Source organism: Panthera uncia, assembly GCF_023721935.1.
Source record: "Panthera uncia isolate 11264 chromosome C1 unlocalized genomic scaffold, Puncia_PCG_1.0 HiC_scaffold_3, whole genome shotgun sequence".
In the NCBI taxonomy this organism is placed as follows: Eukaryota; Metazoa; Chordata; class Mammalia; order Carnivora; family Felidae; genus Panthera; species Panthera uncia.
In genome coordinates this window covers 50,765,976-50,792,402 of record NW_026057584.1, presented here as the reverse complement: position 1 = coordinate 50,792,402, position 26,427 = coordinate 50,765,976, and the positions used below count along the sequence as shown (strand labels likewise).

The 26,427-nt window shown below is 38.3% G+C and overlaps 1 pseudogene; it reads right to left on the bottom strand.

Annotated features, from left to right (window-relative positions):
• Positions 1–1,224: 1,224 nt before the first annotated feature.
• Positions 1,225–26,427, bottom strand: part of LOC125911391 (transforming acidic coiled-coil-containing protein 3-like) — a 143,855-nt pseudogene continuing 118,652 nt past the window's right edge.

Sequence of the window (26,427 nt, the reverse complement as noted above, 5' to 3'; positions counted from 1 at the left end):
TTCTTTAAATATTTATATTAACCTTTGGCCTATCATGAATAATGCAAATATTTCATTACCTTTTTGCTGTCATTTAGACCTAACTTTTTAAAAATGTTTCTTAATGTTTATTTATTTTTGAGAGAGACAGACAGAATGTGAGGGAGAAAGGGGCAGAGAGAGGGTGAAACACAGAATCCAAAGCAGTCTCCAGAGCCTGATGCGGGCCCTGAATTCACAAACCATGAGATCATGACCTGAGCCGAGTCAGATGCTTATCTGACTGAGCCACTCAGGTGCCCCAGACCTAATTTGTTTTTCAAGATTTTTTTTTTCAAGTAATGTCTACACCCAATGCAGGGTTCAATTCACAACCCCGAGATCTAGCATCACGAGCTCCACCAAGCCAGCCAGGTGCCCCTCGACCTAACTTCATATGTGGTCAACCTGTCCATCCCTTCTCTGTGGTTCTGCTATTGCTCTTTTGTCTTGGAGGTTTTTTCCCCATGTCAATATCCAAATACTTACTGAGTCTGATTTTATTCTAATTGATATAGTTTCATTTTGTTTATTTAGTGCTCTAAATTATATGGAATTTATTTATGTTTAGGTGAAAAGTACACATGTACTATATTTTTCAAAGCTTTCACCCACAGCTCAGAATCATTTATTGACATGTTTCTTCTGCCCTCATTGATTTGTATTGTGGCCTTTATCAAATAGTATATTTTTATATATCCTAGTATTTGTCCCTGAAGCATCTGTGCTATCTTATTGCTCCATCTGTCCATTATGTAAGTCCCACAGTTTTACTAATAATATTTTGATGCATTTTAAATTATATTTAATAGCTATTATTTTTTTTCCATGCATACATTGTCTGTCAATCTTACACTAATATTTCAATTATTGCAACCATTAATAGACAGAGAAAGTGAGCTCAAAGAGATTAAGCCCACCAGCTAGTACATGACAGAGTTAGGATTTAAACCTAGATTTGTATAATTCCAAAGCCTTAAACTCTTAAATAATTATCCTCCTTCTCCTCCTCCACCTTCCCCTCCTCCTCCCCCCACCTTTCCCTCCTTCTCCTCCTCATTCTCCTCCTCCTCCCTTCCTCCTCCATTGACTAGAGGGAAACTAGTCTTCTTTTTAAAGCAATCCAGTTTAAAAACAAGTTATAGAGTCAAGAAAGAACATGAGATCTTTCAATAGAGAGTCAGACATAATGGAGACAGACCTTGGTCAGGAACTTGTACCTCGGATCTTTTCTATTTTAGAAATGAGGTTGTCAGAGATTCTGATGAGTTCATTTTCTTTAGTCTTCTGCTCAGTGGTCTTCTCTAGCAACTGGATGCACATCTGCTCCTTCCTCAAGCTCACATGGAAGGCCAAGGCCAAGGCTTGGGCTTTGCTCCAGACCTGCATGATCTCCTCGTTTGGCAGCTGGAGTTTCTCTTCTATGTGGGCCTTCAGTGCTTGGTATCTCTGGTCTTTCCTTTCAATCCTCATACACTTCTCGGATTCTTCATTCATGTGGTAGCCTTCAATGACCTCCTTGTGTTTTTCTTTTTTTTTTTTTTTTTTTTATTTTAAAAAAAAATTTTTTTTTTAACATTTATTTATTTTTGAGACAGAGAGAGACAGAGCATGAACGGGGGAGGGTCAGAGAGAGAGGGAGACACAGAATCCGAAACGGGCTCCAGGCTCTGAGCAGTCAGCACAGAGCCCGATGCGGGGCTCAAACTCACATACCGCGAGATCGTGACCTGAGCCGAAGTCGGACGCTTAACCAACTGAGCCACCCAGGCGCCCCAACCTCCTTGTGTTTTTCAAACCACTTGAAGAGGACAGGGAAAGATTTTTCCATGTAGTCCAAGTCTACAGTAAGTTGGTCTTTTTCTTTCAGAACCCTCTGAATTTGGGCTCTGGCAAGTTACTTCTATTTCTAAGCCTCCTCCAGCACCTGGTCCAGGATCCCCTCAAACCCGTTGGAGATCTTCCTCATTTCCAGGTTCTTTGCGTACAGCTCCTCATACCTGTTCTTCACCAATAGCTTCAGCTTTTGTATCCTTACACTGCCAGGTCCAGGTCTTTCTGGTTGTGCTGCAGTACGTCCACGACGGGCACCACGGTTACCACGAACCTCCTGGCCCGAGGACACAGGGACTTACTGGAGCTCCGAAGGAATCAAGTTCTACCAGCTTGGCCTTGGGTGGGCTTCAGGAGGAAGGTATGTGTGCATCCTGCGCACTCCTGCTTTCAGGGGCCACAGGCAAGGGCCTCCTCCTGCGTAAAACTCGAGTACAAGGACTATTTCCTCAAGGCCGACTCTTTAAAGGAGGAAGTCCCAAACTGCTTCAGATAATCAACCTCTGCTCAGGTGCTTAGAGCATCAACAGGGTCTCTGAAGCACTCCTCATTCATGTCCAAGGCAGGCTCTGGCCCCTGCCGTGGAGCGAGGACACTGGGTCACCAGAGGAGGCAGTGGGCTCACCACCCAACTGTTAGTGGGAACCCACACACCTGAGGAGTTCACAGTTCCCTCTGCATTCCCACCAGTGTCACCATAAATTGTCAATTGCTGAGTCTGAAAGCAGGGTTGCTGGGAGGGGACTTCCTCACCACAGAGCTGGGGCGCAGTGACTTGCTCCAGGGTCACTCTGGGCTCCGAGCCTCTCCACCACCCACAAATGGGTTACACTTTGGGTTGCCTAGGTTGTAGGACCCTCGGGGAGGGGGGGACAGGACTGTCGTGTGCCTCCCTGGGGGCATTTTCCTGCCTCGCCTCTGGACTCCTCAAGGAAAAGTTGAGGCCAGGTCTCTCTCTCTCCCAGCTTTCTTGGTCGGGGTGCCCTTTTCCTGACAACATCGTCAGAGAAGTTAAATTCCGGGGTTATTTGGCCATTGGCCTCTACTTCTGAGGACCTAAGGACGTGGCGCCTCAGAAAGGTGCAACTTGGGGAAGGGAGCAGGTGGCAGGTCAGGGCCAGCCCGAGGTCTGTGAGGGGCCATTCTCCTACTGTGGCCTCTGAGGATGCTCCCTGTCTTAGGACACCATCCCAGGAGGCCTTCTAGGATTTCAGAAGCGAATGTAATGCTTTTATCTAAGGAATAAGAACCAGACATTCTTCCTGGAGGTGCCCTTTTGGTTTTCAAGCCTTCCTGGGATCTGTGGGGAGAGCTTGAGGAATCAAGGCAAGCCAAGGAAGCCAAGCCGGCCCACTGAAACACGTCTCTACAAAGCTGGTTTCAGCCACTGTTTCTGGAGAATTCCGTTGGTCAGTTTGGTGTCCACTTCTTTAGTGAGCTATTGGTTCTCTTTCTGGATCCAGATTTGGGGGGAGTTTTCTAACCCATTGGTGTCCTCCAGAGTAAAACGAGTCTCAAGTTTCCTGTTCATGCTGGGACTTAAAATACTGTGCCTTGGTGGATCCCACAAAGGTGACAGAAAAGCCACCTTCACAGCTTTAGCCCCGTTCTTGGGTGACATATTTTCTTTCTGTGACAGCCAAAGAACAGATGAACTTCTGGTAAGTTCTAGTGGTGAAAACAGAAGTCACAATTTTCTGTACTTTTGTCACCAGTGACAACTTTGTCACTTAGAATTTGCAGACCCATTCTGCTGGCTTGCCAAGATGTCACAAGAGCCAGTTTGGGCCATGCTCCTTAAGTTCTTCACCGCATTGTCTCTCAATTTAGTCCCTCTTTCATATCTTATCACTGATCCTAAGTGTTTTATATTTTGCTGGTAGGTATTATGCTTCCTTATTTTACCAATGGGTCTTCTAAATATTGCTATTTATACAAAATTGATTGATATTTTTATAATCTATCCAAATAATTTGTTGACATTTATATTAGTTCTAATTTTTTAGTTAATTATCTTGGAGTTTTAGTTAAGTATTCCTGTCAGCTATGAAAAAATTATTTTTTGCCCTGAATTTTGCAGCATCTTTTTAAATGCTTGTACATTAACTGCTGATATATAATTAATTTCTCAACTCTTCTTTGTGAGCATTTAGGTTGTTTTCAAATCACATGAAAAACCACCTATTTTTCCCGCTGGTGAAATGATTCTTATGTCCTTGAGGCTTGTTATTAAAAGGACAATTTTAAGGCCAATTCCCATGTTTCTGTCACAAACCACTACATTTAGTGTTACAGAGAATGAGTTTCAAATTAATGTTTCTTGGATGCAGTAAAGATCCAAGCAATAATTTCCTTCTGTATGTCAACAATCCACCTTAAAAGAAGTAGAAATTTAGGTCCATTGAAAAAGGTAAAGTGAGAAGTCAAAAACAGAGAGTAAGTCCCTGTACCATACAGTTCATCTTCATTGATATCATTATGAGCTAAATGACTGCATTTGTGTTGTTGTGACTAGAAGATTAACATGCTATTTGCAAAGTTATAATCTGTGCACAAGTGGCCTAAACTTGCCACTCCTCATCTGTTGCAATTTATACCACTGAGAACTTAGTAAATATAATGTCATGAAAAGAGTCATAATTTTTCCAACATATTATAGAATTTTTTTTTCTTTTTCTATTTAGGCACACACTGTGAAAACCAAATCCCGTTTAAGATAATTGTAGTATGCTGGGTGTTGTATGGAAACCAATTTGACAATAAACTTCATATATTGAAAAAAATAAAATAAATTCACTAATTCCCATAAAAAATATAATTGTAGTATGTTCTATTGTCTTATTACATTTCTGGGAAAATTTATAGAATATTATAAAATTTTCTTCCATCTCTAAAATGCTGGTTTTTATAATACTTGTGTTGCTTCATAGATAATTGATTCGGGAGATGTTTATTCATTCAACAATGGAAAATGTTGAGTGCCTACTCTATGCTAATCATTGATTCAGATAGTAAAGACTGATCAGCAGCAAAGACAGACCAGTGTCCTGCCTTTATAGGATTTATATTCTAGTGAGGGAGACAGGCAATAATCAGACTGGAAACTGCTTTGGAGGAAGAATAAAGCAATGTGACAAATTTGATTTTCCAAACATTGGAGAATGTGTATACTTATATACATATATAGTCTACATATGTTTATATATATACCATCCCACATGTTCTTATAATCTTATATCAACACTTCTCTTCAAGAGGCAAAGCCTATACCCCCACCTTCTCCCTTGAAGCTGGGTAAACCCTTGTAACTGCCCCAACCCCAGTAGAATGCAGCAGAAATAACATCCCCTGCCTTTCCAAGACAATCAAAATAGTGATATGGCTTCTGTCTGGCTCTTTCTCTCTTAAGACATTTGCCTTTGGATCCTTGAACCACATGGAAGAATTCTTACTACCCTGAAGCCAGCATGCTGAGAGACCCTATAGAGAAAGAGAAAGGTGACTGAGGAGCCCCAGCTGTTCTAGTCCCCAGCTCTTGGAGTCTTCTCAGACCAGGTACCAGACATATGAATGAAGGCTGAAATGACTCCTATCCCAGCCAAATGTCTGACAGCAGCTTCATAAAGGACCCTAAGCCAGAAATGCCCAGCTGAACCACTCTTTAATTCCTAACCCACAGAAACAATGAGAGATAATAAATTATTCTTGTTGTTTTAAGCAACTAAGTTTGGTTTAAAACAAACAAACAAATGAACAAACAAAAAAAGACAAGTGAGTAGGGGAAGGGCAGAGAGAAAAGGAGAGAGAGAATCCCAAGCAGGCCACATGCTGCCAATGCAGAGCCCGACACGGGGCACAATCTCATGAACCATGAGATCATGACCTGAGCCAAAATCAAGAGTCAGACACTTAACCAACTGAGCCACTAAGGCACCCCATTAGGTAACTAAGTTTTGGTGTAATTTTTTATGCAGCCATAGCAACTGGGAAAAACAAAGTAAAGGAAAAGAAGGGAATAGGAGGAGATGAGATGTTACAATGATATTCAGGGAAGGATTCTCTAAGATTGGAACATTTGAGCAGAGAATGAATATGAAATGAATGAAAAAAATTGGAGAAGCTATGCACATATCTACAAAGAGAGAATTTGGAACAACAAATAACTGCACCCTGAGGCTGGGGATGCTTGGCATCATACTGGCCAGTCAGCAAGGATGTGAGTTGCTGGTGGGAAGAAAACTAAAAGACATATGGATGGATAGATGCCAGGAGTCATATCTGTGCAGAATCTACCTCAGCCCCCGAAAAGTTTGGGGATTTTATTCTACATGTATTGAGAAATTCTTAGATGATTTTGAATGAGAGTCATGGGCTCTGATTTACGTATTCAAAGCACCTTTCTGGATTACTTTTTCCCCTGATGTTCTCTCTCACTGATTTTGCTCCTGCCACACTGCCATTTTTTTCTATTCCTTAAGCTTACAGAGGTCTTTCCTGGTCAGGACCTTTGAGATTCTTATCCCCTCCTCCATCACCTTCTCTTCATATCTTCAATGTATGCAGCTGCCAGGATCCTTGATATGCCCACCCAACCCAAAATACCAGTCTAATTCAAGTGACACTTCCAATCATGTCATCCTGTTCTTATCTGTATATGGTGTGTTGCTCCTTCTCAAATGTAAGCCCCATGAAAACAGGGGACCATGTCTCTCTTGCTTATCGATACATCCACAGTATCTAGAATAGTGCTTGGAATAAAATAAATGCTCCTCCAATGTTTGTTAAATAAATGCGTGAACAACCATATCTTCCATAGATATTGTGAAGAATAAGAGATACAATGTGTGAAAAGATATTGGCATGCATTTGTTCTTCACGAATGGTTAATTTGGGGAATTTTCAATTTTATTTTTTTCTTCCCCAATATTGTTTTACTTCTTTTCCAACTAAACTCCATCTATATTCCTATTTGCTTCATGCAATATAAGCAAATAGCTTCAGATATTTGGCTCCTTCCAGGTGTTTTGCTTTTAATTCAAAATTAATATAATAGTTATCCAGAAAAGAGAAAAATTTCAATAAATGTGAATCGAGATTTTGCAATCTAAATATTCTCTGGCAGTATTTTAGGCCTAATAGTCCTCTACTATGGTGTATAATGTTTGTTAAAGTTGGTTGAATCAAATTTATGTGGGATTGGATTTTATAAAACTACTTTTAAGTGGTAAAAAGTAATTCAGTAAAATCAAACATTATATAAGCTAAGATTTAAGACTGTAATAGCAATAAGTTATGGCTAGACCTAACATTCATGTTTCCACTCATCTCTGCTTCAGTCCTATACATAAGATAATGTTGAAATCTATCTACAGTATTAGGAATGGCCAGAGTATCCACACCATTTTTATAGGATCTCATTATCAAGATCACTGAACAAAGGTAAGTCCCACCAAAGTGGTCTGTTTTACTCCTGGTAAATTACTGAGTTGTCTGGATCAAAAATAGATCTCACAACAGATTAGAAGCGTAAGAGCCTCCAGAACTATCACAAATATTTGAGAGTTTTCAAGATTTTCTCTGTCCTCCCACAAACTGCTAAGCCAAACAGTAGGCTTGCATTACTTTTAAGTCCCCAGAACAAACAGCGACCTTAGGAAGGCACTCTAAGAATTTCATACCAAAGTTCTGAGAGTTTCTATCCCAAAAGGAACATTTTTTTAGCATAATTTTGATAGCTTTCAAAGCAATAAAATAAAAACAAATAATTTTTCCATCTTAACTTAAAAAGCTATCTGTGAGAATATGTGATTCATTATTTGTTACCTAGAAAAAGCCCTAATTCTTTTTTCATACATCATTGCTCTTGCTAATAGTCTTCATTTTGCTACTAAAAGTAACCCACTATTGAACACATTATAGACTAAGTAGTACCACGTTCATCATATAGTGTAGCATCGATAGCCTAACTATAGTTTCAATACAATGGACATTTAGTGACAATGAAATGTAATTTTAATAAACACATGTGAAAACACCTATCAAATGATTTGCTGTTTTCATCATCAGTTTTATGTAGATGTAGAAAACAAGGTCCCTCAGCTATGTTCAAGAAGTCATTTCCCTGCCTCCAAATATGTCACCTCACATTCTAGAGAATCTCTAAAATTATATTGAGAAGAAAACTTTTTAGTGTAGCATTACTTTAAAATACTAACATGCAAATAACTCTTGGAGAAGTAAGACATTGACCTAAAGTTCCACAAAAATATAAATTACTGACATCAAATCATTTCTTAAAAAGCCGGCGAGTCACAAGAGGGCACAAGGGCTTTAGTACATGAAGGAGATGAGGAATTCAGAAGAGGAAGGTTATTTTGCAAAGGAATAATTTCTCTTACTTCAAAACCTTGCCAAATTACCAGATTGGCCACACTGATGGATAATAAGTAATTATTTTTAAAAAGAGTCTCTATATTTTTAAAATTTAAAAAAGTATATTTAGGGGGAGGGGCCAAGATGGCTGAACAGTATGGAAGGTTTTTTTTGTGTCTCTCATCCCTGAAATGCAGCCAGATCAACACTAAACCCTCTTGCACGCGTAGAAAACTGATTTGAGGATTAACACAACAATCTGCACAACCTGAACCAGAGAACTCAGCAGGTACATGGCGCAGAGAAGTGAACTGGGGGAGAGAGAAGCCACAGAAGCCAGGAAGCTGTTACTGCTTGCAGAGGACAGAAATGGGGGGGCGGGGGGGAGGAGAGTATGGGAAAAAGCACCCCCACCAAAGGCAGCTGGAAAGAAAGTGGAAAAGTGGAAACAGCAGCAGAGACTGAACAAAAAAGGGAGAAAGGGGAAAGGAGAGGTTTTAAATTCCACTAAGACTCTATAAACAGCGGGAGGGCAGAGTCTGAAACTCCGCAGCTCGATACCTGGCGATGCTCTGGTGGGAAGGGCGAATCCCCAGGAGCACAGAGCAAGGTCTGAGGGATCCGCATGCCACACAGGGGGTGGCAGTTCCCCTCCTGGAAGGACATCTGGTAGAGGCTGTGTGGCCGCCCAACGGGCAAAGGTGCCAGCAGACCTCGAAGAACAGCCACGTTCGCTGGTGTTGTAACAGGAAGTTAAGGGTGAAGCCTGGTGCCAGATGTGTATTGTGATTTACCATAATCCCTGAAACACTGCTGCTACAAGATAGTGTGAACATTTTCTGGGGTGGGCTGGCACCCAGCTGCAGTCTCTGAGCATCGGCAGCAGCACAGTCTCGCGAACATTCCTGGGGGCGGGCTGGCACCCAGTCATTGCTCAGCGAGACACTTCCCCAGAAGGTCTGATGGGTCAAAGCCTCAGTCCCTCATAAATGAGGGGTTGGGAAACAGCCGCATCTGAGATGTAACTCAGGAGGGAAGTGGCGCCTGGCAGCCTGTCGGCTTGGTCACAGACAGTGTAGAACTGGGGAGTGGATGGAAGCCAGAGACAGAGGAGGGGTACTTGATTGCCAGTCACAGAGAACGCAGACTTCTGAAACTAGACTGGGTAGCTGGGTAATGCCATTTTCATCCCTCCTGCTTATGCACATACACGCTTACATGTGCCACAGCAATCCACCCGAGTAAGCTCAGCAGCGCCATGAAATGGAGAACGGAGCCTTTACACTAAGCCCCATCCAACTGGGCCAACAGCGCTCTTGCAAACAGAAGTCTCTCTGCCTGCTGAGGTTTACGGACTATTAAGTGCTTCATAGCTTGACTTCTATGGAAACCAGATGTAATTTCAATCATACTTCATTCTGTTCACTGGTCCTTTTATTCAATTTTTTTCTTTTCTTATTCTTGAATACAGAAAGAAAAAAATTATTTTATTTTCCATTTTTATTAACGATTTTTCTTCAATTTTTTCTACTATATTTTTAACTTATTTGTAAAGTTTTTATATTCTACTTTCATCATTTCATTTTATTCTATTTTATTATATTCATTTTTCCAAATTTTCAAACGTTTTCTTTTTTCCTTTTTTCCCTTTTCTTTTCCTTTTTTCTCTTTTCTTATCTTTCTCTTTTTTCTCTAATCTTTAAGATTCTTTCAACAACCAGACCAAAACACACCTAGGATCTAGCACCCTTTATTTGATTTTGTTGTGTTATTTTTAATTTTTTAACTTTAAGGATTTTTCCTTTATTAATTCCTTTCCTTCCTTCAAAATGACAAAATGAAGGAATTCACCCCAAAAAAAAAGAACAGAAAGAAATGACAGCCAGGGATTTAATCAACACAGATACAAGCAAGATGTCTGAACCAGAACTTAGAATCACAATAATAAGAATACTAGCTGGGGTTGAAAATAGATTAGATTCCCTTTCTGTGGAGATAAAAGAAGTAAAAGCTAGTCAGAGTGAAACAAAAAAAATGCTATAAATGAGCTGCATTCTCAAATGGATGCCTCAGCAGAAAGGCAGAGCAGCAAATAATAAAGAGGACAGTAATAAAGAGGACAAACTTATGGAGAATAATGAAGCAGAAAAAAAGAGGGAGACTAAGGCAAAAAAGCATGATTTAAGAATTAGAGAAATCAGTGACTCATTAAAAAGGAATAACATCAGAATCATAGGGGTCCCAGAAAATGAGGAGAGAGAAAAGGGGGAGCGAATCTATGTGAGCAAATCATAGGGGGAAACTTTCCTAAGCTGGGGAAAGACACAGACATCAAAATCCAGGAAGCACAGAGGGCTCCCATTAGATTCAACAAAAATCAACCATCAACAAGGCATATCATAGTCAAATTTGCAAAATACTCAGGCAAGGAAAGAATCATGAAAGCAGGAAGGGGGAAAAAAGTTCTTAACCTATAAGGGAAGATAGATCAGGTTCACAGCAGACCTATCCACAGAAATTTGGCAGGCCAGAAAGGAGTGGCAGGATATGGTCAACGTGCTGAATGGGAAAAATATGCAGCCAAGAATTCTTTATCCAGCAAGGCTGTCATTGAAAATAGAAGGAGAGATAAAAAGTTTCCCAGACAAACAAAAATTAAAGGTGTTTGTGACCACTAAACCAGCCCTGTAAGAAATTTTAAGGGGGTCTCTCTGAGGGGAGAAAAGATGAAAAAAAATACTCAAAAATACCAAAAGCAACAAAGACTAGAAAGGACTAGAGAACACTACCAGAATCTCCAGCTCTATAGGCGACATAATGGCAATAAATTCATATCTTTAAGTACTCACTCTAAACATCAATGGTCTAAAGACTGCAGTCGAAAGACATAGGGTAACAGAATGGATAAGGAAACAGATCTATCTATATGCTGTTTACAAGAGACCCATTTTAGACCTAAAGACACCTTCAGATTGAAAATGGGGGAATGGAGAATCATCTATCATGCTAATGGTCACCAAAAGAAAGCTAGAATAGCCATACTTATATCAGATGATCTAGATTTTAAAATAGGACTGTAACAATGAAGAAAGACATTATATCATAATTAAGGGGTCTATCCACCAAGAAGACATAACAATTTTTTTTATTTTTTTTAACGTTTATTTACTTTTGAGACAGAGAGAGACAGAGCATGAACGGGGGAGGGTCAGAGAGAGGGAGACACAGAATCTGAAACAGGCTCCAGTCTCTGAGCTGTCAGCACAGAGCCCGACGCGGGTCTCGAACTCACGGGCCGTGAGATCATGACCTGAGCCGAAGTCGGCCGCTTAACCGACTGAGCCACCCAGGCGCCCCAGAAGACATAACAATTGCAAACACTTATGCTCCAAATGTGGAGCACCCAAATATATAAATCAATTAATCACAAACATAAAGAAACTCATTGATAATAACACCATAATAGGAGGGGACTTCAACACCCCACTTACGACAGTGGACAGATCATCTAAACAGAAAATCTACAAGGAAACAATGGTGAATGACACAATGGACTGGATAGTCATAACAGATATATTGAAAACATTTCATCCTAAAGCAGCAGAATACACATTTTTCTCAAGTGCACGTGGAACATTTTCCAGATGTTCGAGGGACACAAATCAGCCCTCAACAAGGACAAAAAGATCGAGATCATACCACACATATTTTCAGACCACAATGCTATAAAACTCAAATTCAACCATAAGAAAAAATTTGGAAAGATAACAAATACTTGGAAACTAAAAAACATCCTACCAAAGAATGAATGGGTTAACCAAGAAAGTAAAGAGGAAATTAAAAAGTACATGGAAACCAATGAAAACGATAACACCACAGCCCAAAACCTCTGGAATGCAGCAAAGGCGATCATAAGAGGGGAGTATATAGCAATCCAAGCTTTCCTAAAGAAGGAAGAAAGGTCTCAGATACACAACCTAGCTTTACACCTCAAAGAGCTGGAAAAAGAACAGCAAATAAAACCCCAAACCAACAGAAGACAGGAAATAATAAAGATTAGAGCAGAAATCAATGCTATCGAAACTGAAAAAAACAAAAAACAAAAACAAAAACAAAACAAAACAAAAAACAATAGAACAGATAATGAACCGGGAGCTGGTTCTCTGAAAGAATTAACAAAATTGATAACCCCTAGTCAGTTTGATCAAAAAGAAAAAAGAAAGGACCCAAATAAATGAAATCAAGAATGAAAGAGGAGAGATCACAACCAACACGGCAGAAATACAAACAATAATAAGAGAATATTATGAGCAATTATACACCAGGAAAGTGGGCAATCTGGAAGAAATGGAAAAATTCCTAGAAACATATAAACTTCCAAAACTGAAACAGGAAGAAATAGAAAATTTGAACAGACCCATAACCACTAAAGAAATCAAATTAGTAATAAAAAATCTCCCAAGAAACAAGAGTCCAGGGCCAGATAGCTGTCCAGGGGAATTCTACCAAACATTTAAAGAAGAGTTAACACCTATTCTCCTGAAGCTGTTCCAAAAAATAGAAATGGAAGGAAAACTTCCAAACTCTTTCTATGAAGCCATCATTACCTTGATTCCAAAACCAGACAAAGACCCCACTAAAAAGGAGAACTATAGACCAATTTCTCTGATGAACATGGATGTAAAAATCCTGAACAAGACAGTAGCCAACCAGATCCAACAATACATTAAAAGAATTATTCACCATGACTAAGTGGGATTTATACCTGAGATGCAGGGCTGGTTCAATATCCACAAAACTATCAATGTGATACATGACATCAATAAAAGAAAGGACAAGAACCACATGATCCTCTCAATAGATGCAGAGAAAGCATTTGACAAAATACATCATCCTTTCTTGATAAAAACCCTCAAGAAAGTAAGTATAAAAGGATCATACTTCAGGATCATAAAAGCCATATATGAAAGACCCACTTAGAAAATTTAGAGCCTTCCCCCTAAGGTCAGGAACACAACAGGGATGTCCATTCTTGCCACTGTTATTCAATATAGTGTTGTAAGTCTTAGTCTCAGCAATAAGACAACACAAAGGAATAAAATCGGCCAGGAGGGAGTCAAACTTTCACTCTTTGCAGATGACATGATACTCTATATCGAAAACCCAGAAGATTCCACAAAAAAAAAAAAAAAAACCTGCTATAACTGATCCATGAATTCAGCAAAGTCGCAGGATATAAAATCAATACACAGAAATTGGTTGCATTCCATACACCAATAATGAAGCAACACAAAGAGAAATCAAGCAATCAATCCCATTTACAATTGCACCAAAAGCCATAAAATACCCAGGAATAAACATAACCAGAGGTGAGAAATCTATGCACTAAAAACTATAGAAAGCTTATGAAAGAAATTGAAGACGACACAAAAGAAGGAAAATATTCCATGCTCCTGGATTGGAAGAAAAAACATTGTTAAAATGTCAATACTACCCAAAGCAATCTACGTTTTCAATGCAATACCTATCAAAATAACACCAGCGTTCTTCACAGAGCTAGAACTAACAATCCTAAAATTTGTGTGGAACCAGGAAAGACCCCAAATAGCCAAAGCAATCTTGAAAAAGAAAACCAAAGCTGGAGGCCTCACAATCCCAGACTTCAAGACATATTACAAAGCTGTAATCATCGAGACAGTATCAACAGACACTCAGATCAATGGAACAGAATAGAGAACCCAGAAATGGACCCACAAACATATGGCCAACTAATTTTTGACAAGGCAGGAAAGAATATCCAGTGGAATAAAAACAATCTCTTCAGCAAGTGGTGCTGGGAAAATTGGACAGTGACATGCAGAAGAATGAACCTGGACCACTTTCTTACACCATACACATAAATAAACTCAAAATGGATGAAAGACCTAAATGTAAGACAGGAAGCCATCAAAATCCTTGAGGAGAAAGCAGGCAAAAACCTCTTTGACCTTGGCCACAGCAACTTCTTACTTGACATGTCTCCAGAGGCAAGGGAAACAAAAGCAAAAATGAGCTATTGGGACATCATCCTGCAGCGCAAAGGAAACAATCAGCAAAAGTAAAAGGCAACTGACAGAATGGGAGAAGATATTTGCAAATGACATATCAGATAAAGGGTTAGAATCCAAAATCTATAAAGAACTTATCAAACTCAACATCCAAAAAAGAAATAATCCAGTGAAGAAATGGGCAAAAGACATGAATAGACACTTTTCCAAAGATATCCAGATGGCTAACAGACACCTGAAAAAATGCTCAACATGACTCATCATCAGGGAAACACAGATCAAAACCACAATGAGATACCACCTCACACCTGTCAGAATGGCTAACATTAACAACTCAGGCAACAATGGATGTTGATGAGGATGTGGAGAAAGAGGATCTCTTTTGCACTGTTGGTAGGAATGCAACCTGGTGCAGCCACTCTGAAAAACAGTATGGAGGTTCCTCAAAAAATTAAAAATAGAGGGGCGCCTGGGTGGCTTAGTCGGTTGAGCATCTGGCTTCGGCTCAGGTCATGATCTCACGGTTTGTGAGTTCAAGCCCTGCGTCGGGCTCTGTGCTGACCGCTCAGAGCCTGGAGCCTGTTTAGGATTCTGTGTCTCCCTCTCTCTCTCTCTGTTCTTCCCCCGCTCATGCTCTGTCTCTCTCTCTGTCTCTCTCAAAAATAAACATAAAAAAATATTAAAAATAGAACTACCTTACGATCCAGCAATTGCACTACTAGGTATTTATCTAAGGGATATAGGTGTGCTGTTTCAAAGGGGCACATGTACCCCAATGTTTATAGCAGCACTATCGACAATAGCCAAAGTATGGAAAGAGCCCAATGTCCTTCGACAGATGAGTGGATAAGGAAGATGTGGCATATGTATACAATGGAGTACTACTTGGCAATCAAAAAGAGTGAAATCTTGCCATTTGTAACTACATGGATGGAACTGGAGGGTATCATGCTAAGTGAAATTAGTCAGTCAGAGAAAGACAAATATCATATGACTTACTCACATGAGGAATTTAAGATACAGAAAAGATGAACACAAGGGAAGGGAAGCAAAAATAATATAAAAACAGGGAGGGGGACAAAACATAAAAGACTCTTAAATATAGAGAGCAAACAGAGTGTTGCTGGAGGAGTTATGAGGGGAGGGATGGGCTAAATGGGTAAGGGGAATTAAGGAATCTACTCCTGAAATCATTGTTGCACCATATGCTAACTAACTTGGATGTAAATTAAACAATAAATAATTTCTTAAGTATATTTAAAAATTAAAGGTAATATTCTTCATATTCAAAAATAATGAAATGTGATCTTGCACAGTTTTACATTTTTTCACAAGTACACAGATTTTGTCAAAGTATAAGATTCTTCATCCACTTAAGCAATTTCGATACATACAATGAATGTGCATATATATTTATGTTGGTCTTAATTCACATTAACAAAAAATATGAGTACATACTTGCAGTACTATGAATATGTGAATATATATGCACAGGACATGTTTCCTCCCATAATCTCCATAAAATACTGAATATTCATCATCTAATTACATATTTATGCTTAGTCCGTGCAAAAAAACTCAACTGTTTTCCTTATTACCATTACCCAAAACCCCCGATATAATATTAGCAATCATCTACTTGATAAAAAGAAGGAAGGGAGACAGGAAACAAAGAAAGAAAGCCAATTGACTATAATCCTGGAAATCACAGAAAGAAGATGTATTTCTAAGAAGATAAATACAGTTCAAAATATATATAACTTCTAATCTAGACCTACCGAAAGCCATTGCTAACCTCACATGATTTAAATGGACAAATTAGTTTCATAGAGACTATAAGAATTTGGCAGACCATGGTGGTAGAGTAGAACGAGTGCTAGATTTGTTTTCACAGTGACTGGATTTAGCTGGCCCTGCTCCTTGCTAGTGATCTAAACACTAACTCTGTATTTCAGTTTCTTCATCTGAACATAAGAAGACAAAAGAGGTAAACATAAGCCTGGATCTATTTTCAGCCTCATGACTTGCCACTTCAGTGAGCTTGGGGAAACTACTTAATATTTCTAGATTTCTCAGCTATAAATTATCACTAATCATAGAAATTACTTCATTCACTAGGTTGTCATGATGTTTCAGAGAGATAATACATGTAACTTAGTCAGCAGGGTCCTTGGAAGATAAATGGGAACTATCACTGTACTATGGAAGGAGGATAAGAAAAGCTATCCTACCAACCTAGACTGCTCTTGTGTGGTTTAACATCTAGTTGAATGTTGAATGTTTATAAAAAGCTATTACACATCTAAGTTCTTTTTAAAACCGTTCCAGGCTCACCATTAGATCTACATTTGTACATATTTAATTAATTTAACTGATAATGGAGTATTAATGCAATGAACATAGAAGAAAATTTCAGTATTTTGTTAATTAGTCATGAATATTTATAGGCAAATCTTCTTCTGATTTAATTACCTTCACATGTTAGAAAAGAAAATATTAATTGAGTTTTAGAATCCCAAATTAACAATTGGAAATGAAGCTCGACATGACTAGAGCAGGAAATGATTGGCTTAAGGCTATGCCTGGATATCAAAATTCCTTTTCCAACTAATAAACCTATCAATTACAAGTCCAAAACACAAAAAAATTAAAGTCAATTTGAGAGTTTTATGTCAGGAATTTAGAAACATTTGCTAAAAATATCTTAACTCAGTTTAATAATTTTATGCAATTATAAAACATATTGCTTTTATTAGATTATTTTAAAATCAGACATGCCTTTTAAAATTAGTTTACCATTTTATAACATCTAAACCTATGTAATTTCAGCAAAAGTGTGTAGCTTAAAAACTCAACCTTAAATATTTCAAAATATGTTAACATATATTCTGTAATTTTTTTAACTATGCTTGATTTAATCAAAAAATAGATTCTTTTTTCTTCTATTTGACAGATGTATGTATGTGTGTAAACACTAAACAAAATGCCAAAGTTTCTGAACCAAGTAGATTTACCAAGTAAATTAGGGGTAAAAAAAAATGATTGGAAATGTATGAAAATATCTAATATTTTGTATGAATTAAACTTTTTGTGAGGTCAGTGTAAATGCTACGTATATTATGTAATGTTTGCCATGTACTCTCAAGTGGAATCATAGTAGCCTGTGCTTCCACATATTTCTTTACTAAATATTTGCTGAGGGCCATGCTAGTTAGTTGCTGGATGGAATGAATTTATAGTCCAAGTAATAACCCTGACAAAACTTTGGTGTCAGAAAAGAAAGACTAAATATAGTTGATTTATTGTTTGCCAGTTTTTTCAAATTTTGCAACTTGTTTGCTTATAGTGATGACCTCATTAAAAGACTAAGATAATATATACATTGTTACTATCTGTTAACTGCAATATTTGATTTGTCAGAGTTTTATTCTATCATATTGCTCAAACAGAATGAACTAAGTTACATATAATTCTATCATATTCTAAGTATTGTCTTGATTATTTTGTTATGTGACTTTTTAGTATATAAGATTTTTATGAATCTCATTTTTATCCTATATAGCATATTCTGTCATTCTATTGGGCAATAAAACACTAATACCTATTTTGGGAATAGAAATCTCTTGGTTCCATGGCATATCTTTAGAATTTCCACACCATGGATTTACGTCAATGGATGATAAATCTTTGGTTCTTGAAGATGTCTAACTAGTGTATAAAAGCCAATTGTCAAGATAATAGTTTGGATGTTTTTCAATTTTCACATTTGTTTTGAATTCTCTGCCAAAGTCATATATTTATCTTTTAGGGGAAATCATGTTAATGAAAATAAGCATATGTCTCCAGATTTAAAAGCCAGAACTTACAGGGCAATGATAAAGGACATCAGAGGGTGAGTAGATTTGTGAGAATTATCACCGATGTGCATTGCTTCCATATCTCTTTTTTCCTTTAGCCTTTGTGGGAATCTGGTTTTGTGAGTGTGCTCTGAGGGAGTCTGTTCAAGGCAGCCACTCTATTTCCCTTAAGTTAAAAATTGCAGGAGGCAGTGGGCATTAGGGAGGATAGCCATCAGAAGACAGGGTAGCCCTCTTACCTTGACAAGAATATTGTGACCACTCAATCACAATTATGAATATTGAAGACCACTCAATCATATTAAACTGCATACAAAATATTGAGAGTATAAGTAGTGCAGATATTAAAATATTGGTAAGATTATAGAAAATAAAGTCTAGTTTCCTTTAATTTATTTACATTTTCCAAAAATTGTCCAGAAAATTAAATAGAACTTACAGATTGGTATGACTAATTCCAGTGACACACTAATCTAACTGCAAGATTAGTTTCTAATATATCACTAAACATTGTAGTGAGCCACTGCAACTTGTTCTTATAGCTGAATCTCACCATATAAATCAGATTACAAGATTCCAAAGGTCAGGGACTTTCTTTTGGGTATTCATCCTCAGGATTTAAAATTAAGACTTACACTTTTATACATCAAGAGACAAAAAGAAGAGGGAATGCCTTCATTGTGGATGATGGAGTGGCGGGGGTGGGGGGTGGGAGGGTGGGGGATATTTGTTATATTTTGTTTTGTTTTCTTTTGTACACAACATGAAAATTTTACTTGAATCAAAGACACGTAGGAGTGCCTGGGTGGCTCAGTCAGTTAAGCGTCAGACTTTGGCTCAGGTCATGATCTTGCGGTTCCTGGATTCCAACCCCACATCGGGCTCTGTGCTGTTAGCACAGAGCCTGCTTTCGATCCTCTATCCCCTGCTCTGTCTGCCCCTTCCCCATGCGTTTTCTCTCTCTCTCTCTCTCTCTCTCTCTCTCTCTCTCACATAAAAAATAAACACTAAAAAAGCAAAGACATGTAATTTGTAATTTTTAATTAGTAATTTTTAAAAAGAGTAAGCATCTTTCAGTGATAGTTTATGTTTTCATTAAAAAAGTAGATGCCTCACTTTATCTTTCAGGGTCAGTCTATATTAAAGTCAAAACACTCCTAAAAAATTCAATGAATTACAGTATGGGATTTATGACTTTTCTGAAATCTTCTTAATAGAGTTTATTTTTAATAGGATGTAGACTAAAATGATATAGCAATTTAGCAGAGCATTATGAAGCACCATATGTGCTTCTAAACTGAGAAGATGATACACACGGGTCCTGCCAACTACTCCTCTCTGTCTTTCCTTTCCCACCTGCCAGTCTCCCGGCACATCCTGGATTCTGTCATGATATTGAATGCCTTTGATATAAATTACTTAGGTGGGGGTCTCTGTGACTCTCAATGAACATCTTTTAGTCATGAAAAGCAGAAAATGAAAAGATCCCTAACTTTATTAAAAATCAGTGACCTGTTTCAACTTACAAGACTATCAGTGTATAAACTTTTCCAGATGGGGATAAGAGGTGATAAACAGTTATCTGACCACAATTAGAGACTGGAGCTAGGTGTTGAACAGAGCAAAATGCTCAGAGCAGCAGCTAGACTAACCCTGACACGTACAAGAGAGAGGGGGGGGGGGGGGGTGTGAATTGAAGCACAACACCGTTGTCTCCTCTGTTTATGGGCAAGTTTTAAGCATATTCTCTTCTATAAGAAAATAAATGCTTCCTTTTTCTGTTTATGCTTCCTTCTGCTGTCTCCATTCATCCTTCAGTCTAGATGCACTTAAGTCATAAGAAAAAAGTTAAAAAATAATCACAAAAATATGAGATTGGGGACATACCACCGACTCAAAGGTTTAAACATCTGTGACACCTGTTCTGGTGGCAAGAAATCAAAATCAACCTAAGGGAAAATAATGCAGTGGGGGAAGGAATTGTTTCATATGATCTTCCTATTCACCTTCCCACCCTCCTCCTTCCTCTTACATAAAGGGGAAAAATATCCATTAAAATTCTGAATACATAGTATCTCAGCATTTTAATTCATAATTGCAGTTACTAGCCTTGCTTTTCTGCCTGTACTATCTGAGCCCTCTTGATTCTCTCCACATTTTGCCTCTCTGATGACCCCCACCCCCTCTTCTCTTCTTTCTGGTTCTTCTTTGTTTCTCTTCTTTTCCTGTGATGAGGAAAGACAAAGAGGTATAAAAGGTATGATAAAGATAGAGAGGAATAAGTGATGCAGTGGCCATGTTTAATTTTATTATTTACTATTTGTGTAATATTTGTTTTTTTTTCCCAGAACTTACATAGCTTACAATTAGATGTTTGCATCCTTTGGCAAACATCTCATTTCCCTCACCCCACAGCCCCTGTCAACCACTGCTCTAGGCTCTGTTTCTGGGAGTTTATACCATATTTGCCTTTCTCTGTCTGACTTATCTCAGTTAGCATAATTCCTTCAAGGTCCATTTGTGTAGTTGCAAATGGTAGGATTTTCTTCCTTTTATGGCTGAATAATATTCCATTGAGTGTGTGTGTGTGTGTGTGTGTGTGTGTGTACAATTCTTACTTTGGGAGAATAGATACATAGTAATTCTAATAGTATTACCTGGGGAAATACATAGCTATGGAGTATGAAAAAACATGGCATGTCTAATAACTTAGCTCAAAAGGGGCATGTTTGAAGGGTAAAAAGAAGCAATCTCCCAGTAAGATGGGTACTTAATTATTACAAAAATAATAAACATTATATTATTCACAATAGTCAAGGCACAAATGTGGCTATTATGAATAATATAATATAATTCACAATATAATATTGAAATATCTAGAACAGTTTCTACTTTCCTGACTGAACCCTGAGGGATACAAACAGTATAGTAGGAAGAGCCCTACAAATGAAATCAGAAGATCTGATTTCATATCCTAAGTATGACTAATTAGCTGGAAATTTGGGTCAAGTTATTCAACCTCAGGTTCATAAAATTGCTTTGTGGCTCAAATATCATAGCTTACGGTGAAAACTCTCTAACTCTCCTCCAGTAATAGACTTGCCAGGTTCATAAGAGCCCTCCATTCCTTCAGAAAACATACTAACACCCATGGCACGGTGAAAGCTCACAGCTGGGACTCCTTCTCTACACTCTGATGTACGTTCTTGCCCTACACTCTGATGTACGTTCTTGCCAGGAGACAGATGTACTTCTCTCCCCACACTCTGATGTACGTTCTTGCCAGGAGGCAGTTGTATTTATTCCAAGACCTGTTTATGCCAGTTCTTTGTGTAATTACATAATGTAATTAGTTAGCAAAGGCCAAACTGGTTTGGTGACTTTTACCATAGAAAGATACGAGAGAAGACCTAGAAGCAAATAAGGAGTGATATTTTGCAGCACTGCAGAATTGATGGAGAACAACCATTCCTCCTTCCGTCTTCCTGTGCCAAAGAAAATCAACGGTGGTGGGTCCCCTGGCTCCCTCCTTCCAACAAGAAGGGAGAATCCAAACTGTTTCCTCTTGCTACTAAAGCAAGAACTAGTAATCATCTCTTATCTGAAAGTGAAGGAGCACCTGATAAGCAAAATACCTGATACAGGTAGGGTATAGAGAAGGGGCAGGAAAAATCTTTTTCATTTCCCTCCTTGTGTAACCAATACCACAGGGATGAGTGTGGAGAAGAAAGAAGCATTAATAACCAAAATGAAATGGTTTTTAACTATGAATGACAACTACCATGTATTTTAACTGATATGTTATTAAAGAAGCCCACTACCCTGCAGGAAAGATGAGTAGCTTCAAAGAACTGCTCCTGAAGGAGTAGTAGAAGTTATTGAAAATTGTATTCATTTCATGTTTTTACCCTCAAACTGAAATTTCACCAATATGGCTACTTTCAAATCATTTTTATGATTCCATCTTTACCAGATAACTAACTTCAACTAACTATAGCCTCCTCTGTAGATGAACTCACATTGTAAAACAAAAACAAAACAAAAACAAAAAGCAAATTGAAAGTACACTGTCAGGGATTATTAGGAGTAAATACATGTAAAATAGGATGTAACAACAACAACAACAAAAGGCCTCATAGACAGCCCTGGTCAATAACTGCATTTGCAACATACAGAGGCCTTTGTACTTTCTGAGTGCTGGGTTTCCAACCCACTGTAGAGCTCCCATTCTACATCTCTAGCCTATCCTTTCTAATCTATCACCTACTTGCTGTTCATATCTGCCTAGTAGGATTTCATCTCCTAAAATGAATCTCTCTTCCTGAAAAGAGGAGAAGAGCAAAGTCACAGGAAACCAACTGAGGTTGATATGATTTAACCCTAGATCTTATGCCTTCCTGCCTTTGATGATGAGCATAGAACGTCTGCTTAATGAAAGGACTCCAGGCAAGAATTAATTAAGAACTAATTTATTGCACATAATTTTTTTTTTTTTAATTTTTTTTTCATCGTTTTTTATTTATTTTTGGGACAGAGAGAGACAGAGCATGAACGGGGGAGGGGCAGAGAGAGAGGGAGACACAGAATCGGAAACAGGCTCCAGGCTCCGAGCCATCGGCCCAGAGCCCGATGCGGGGCTCGAACTCACGGACCGCGAGATCGTGACCTGGCTGAAGTCGGACACTTAACCAACTGCGCCACCCAGGCGCCCCCATAAATTGTTTTTTTATCAATCGGGCCTACTTAACCAACAGTACCCAATAAGTGCTAATTAAAATGCATAATCCAGGGGCACGTGGGTGGCTCAGTTAAGCCTCCAGTTTAGGCTTAGGTCATGATCTCTCGGTTCCTGGGTTTGAGCCTCTGCACTCAGCTCTGTGCTGACAGCTCAGAGCCTGGAGCCTGCTTCACTGTGTCTCCCTCTCTCTCTGCTCCTCCCCACTCGTGCGCTCTCTCTGTCTCTCAAAAATAAATAAGCATTAAAAAAATTTAAATGCATAATCCATACAGACATTTGGCATACTCTTCAGATTACATGGAAAGTGTACATAGAGAAACATCCTAGGGGGAAAAAAAAGCCTACGTTCATCTGAATGTAAGCAGATTAAGCTATTGCCTGTGTTACATGCTTTGGCAGCTACTGGAAGGCCCACTCTGACCCAAAAATCCCTCAGAAGTGTCCTGTCACAGAACCAGAAATTTCTAGGATTAAAAAAAAAAAGGCATTTAAATGATGCTTACTTAAATTAAAAAGCTAAAGCATTCATTAGTTATTCTTCAACACCTTCACACAACATAGTTGATCAACTAATGAGTTCTAGTTCTCTGAAAGGATAAGTAAATAGGACAAGTAAGTTTTGAAGAAGAGGAATCTTCAAGAAAACTAAATAACAAGGCTTATGGCAGCAATGGCTGAGAGTCAGGGACGTAGGAACTGAGAGAGAAGTGTAGCAGTGGGAATGTCTTGTCCCGAAACAGTCACCACAATTCCTCCTAGGATCAGGCTTCTGTACCAATTCATTCCTATGGCAAGTTTACATAAAATAAACATCCCCTTACCTAACTTTGTGTTTTTCCCAATTAATTTCCCTGAAATCTGGAAGGAGAATTTGCTTTTATTCTCAACTTAAGTTCATTGATGTGATACTTGCTCAGACACCAGAAGAGAAGTAGTGGACAGAAGATAAGAGCAGAGCCCCAAGCAACCCATGTCCAGATTTAACTCTTAGTAACAGGAAACAGCTGGCATTGCCTTCTTTCCCAAGACCTCCTGAATAGTTCTTTGCTTTTTAACTTTTGTTTTTAAACTACCTGAGCCAAAACAACGGCAAGCTTGATTTTTAAAATAGGATCAGTGACAAACGCTGAAATGCCAAGTGGAAACACACAGGATACAGCTAAGCAAAATGCAAGAAGGAATTTGGAAGGCAGATTAATGGAATGTGGGCCCAAATCTGTGCCTGCCAACTGCTCTCAATAAACTGCTCGGGTCAAAGATACACTTGGGAGTTTATTCAAACGCACATACAGACCAAGGAGGCAGATGCTGCTTCTCTTTGGATTTTTAGGGAGTTTTTTTCTTTTAATAAGGGTGCTAGAATATTTTCCCCAAAGTAAGGATTTCTACCTTCCTGTGTGGAGGATGTTCTTTCTCCCAGTGAGTAAACTTCCATCTGGGTTAGGTTAGACCTCTTTGGTACTTTTCTTGATCGTGCAACACTAGTATATATTTCCCCACTTGGAACCAGATTCCATTTGTGGTTCTGGGTTCCCTCAGGTCACGCTAAGGTCAAACAGCAACTCTACAGTGGAAAAACTGACCAGTTCATATTCTCTAACTGTTTGCAGACCACTCCTGGAAGAATGTTCCATGTGGATAACCAACTAAACATTTCCTAAATCACAATTTACAAGACTAACAGGAAGCAGAGATGTGTGTAAGATTTTAAACCCAGCTTATACAGTTCATAATACAGAGTGAAGATACCTGTAGACTGGAATACATTATAAAAGAAATTAGTAGGGGTGCCTGGGTGGCTCAGTCTGCTGAGTGTCTGACTTCAGCTTAGGTCATGATCTGACGGTCCATGAGTTCGAGCCCCGCGTCAGGCTCTGTGCTGACAGCTCAGAGCCTGGAGCCTGCTTCCGATTCTGTGTCTCCCTCTCTCGTTCATGCTCTGTCTCTCTCTGTCTCAAAAATAAATAAACGTTAAAAAATTACTGTTTAAAAAAAGAAATTAATATTCATAAACTACTTTGAAGTTCTCAAATATAGTACACTTTGGATTATAGAAAGGTTGAATCTTTAAATCATCAAGATTTCAGAATACTTTGAAAAAGCTATTCTTGTGGGAAAAGTACTTCAAAAAGTGTTAGAAGTATATTTGAGTAGTCTTTTCAAGAAAAATCTTGAAAAAAACATAACAAACACAAACACAGTCAATTCCTATTGAAGTTTTTCATAGGATAATCTTCTACTTCAGCTTGCAAGCCAGAACTGTTTTGTTGTTGTTGTTGTTGTTGTTGTTGTTTTTTAATGCTTGTTTATGTTTGAGAGAGAGAGACAGAGTGTGAACGGGAGAGAAGCAGAGAAAGAGGGAAACACAGAATCCAAAGCAAGCTCCAGGTTTTGAGCTGTCAGCAAAGAGCCCAATGTGGGACTCAAACTCACAGACTGTGAGATCATGACCTAAGCTGAAGTGGGATGTTTAACCAACTAAGCCACCCAGGTGCCCCCAGAACTTTTCTATTCATTCAGATAGTGCCTCTTTAAATTACAAATAATACTAATAATCCAAAAAGACACAAAACTAATTAATTCTGAGAGAACACAGGACATTGAAAAGTCATGTGTTACACATAAATCAGGAATTAATGGTAATATAATTACAATACCATGTTACAGTGGTAATATAATCACAGCATGGTATTGTATTATACACAGAATGTATAGCATATGGCAGAAGAAAAGAGTGAATTAGAAAATCAAAATATGATTTGCAGATCTCTGGTATATGTCTCTAAATGTGATCAAATTGTTCACTTGAAAAGAAAAACAAATGCCCTTTTTATCCTCGATTATATTATTGCTACAAATTACTCACTGTAGGTAAGGGCAAAACTGAAGAATTCTGTTCCACTTTAAAAAGGCATATAATACAGAAAGAAAGGCAGCAGTAGTGTTCCTAACATATAGCATTTTCCTTCCTTCACCAAGTTATTAGGGTTCTTTAAATGAGATAATGTTTCTTGATGTATTCATATGTATGTTCTTGTTACTTATGTACAGGATCATTAAGTAATTTGTTTTGTCTGTGTTACACAATTTCATTTGTGCAAATAGTAACATTTGGTTAAGGAAAATTGATATACACATGAAATCAAGCAGTAAGTCTGATAATTATGAATTTAGGCATTACCTTTATACCTTAGCTTTTCTAGGGAAATTTTTTATTTGTACATTCATAATCATTCAGAGTCATCAGATATTTTTATCCATTTCTGAAGAAAAGTAAACATTTTAATAAATGTTAGGTAAATCTTGAGGATTCCTAGGAAAAAAAAGCAATGTATTTCTGACCTCAAATATCCAAGATAATCTTAAGTATCAAAATAAAGGCTTTAACTCTGTCTAGCCTACTATAGATCTCTTACTATAAAGAAATGTGAGGGGTGCCTGGGTGGCTCTGTCAGTTGGGCGTCCCACTTCCACTCAGGTCATGATCTCACAGTTCGTGGGTTTGTGCCCCGCGTCTGGCTCTGTGCTGAAAGCTCAGAGCCTGGAGCCTGCTTTGGATTCT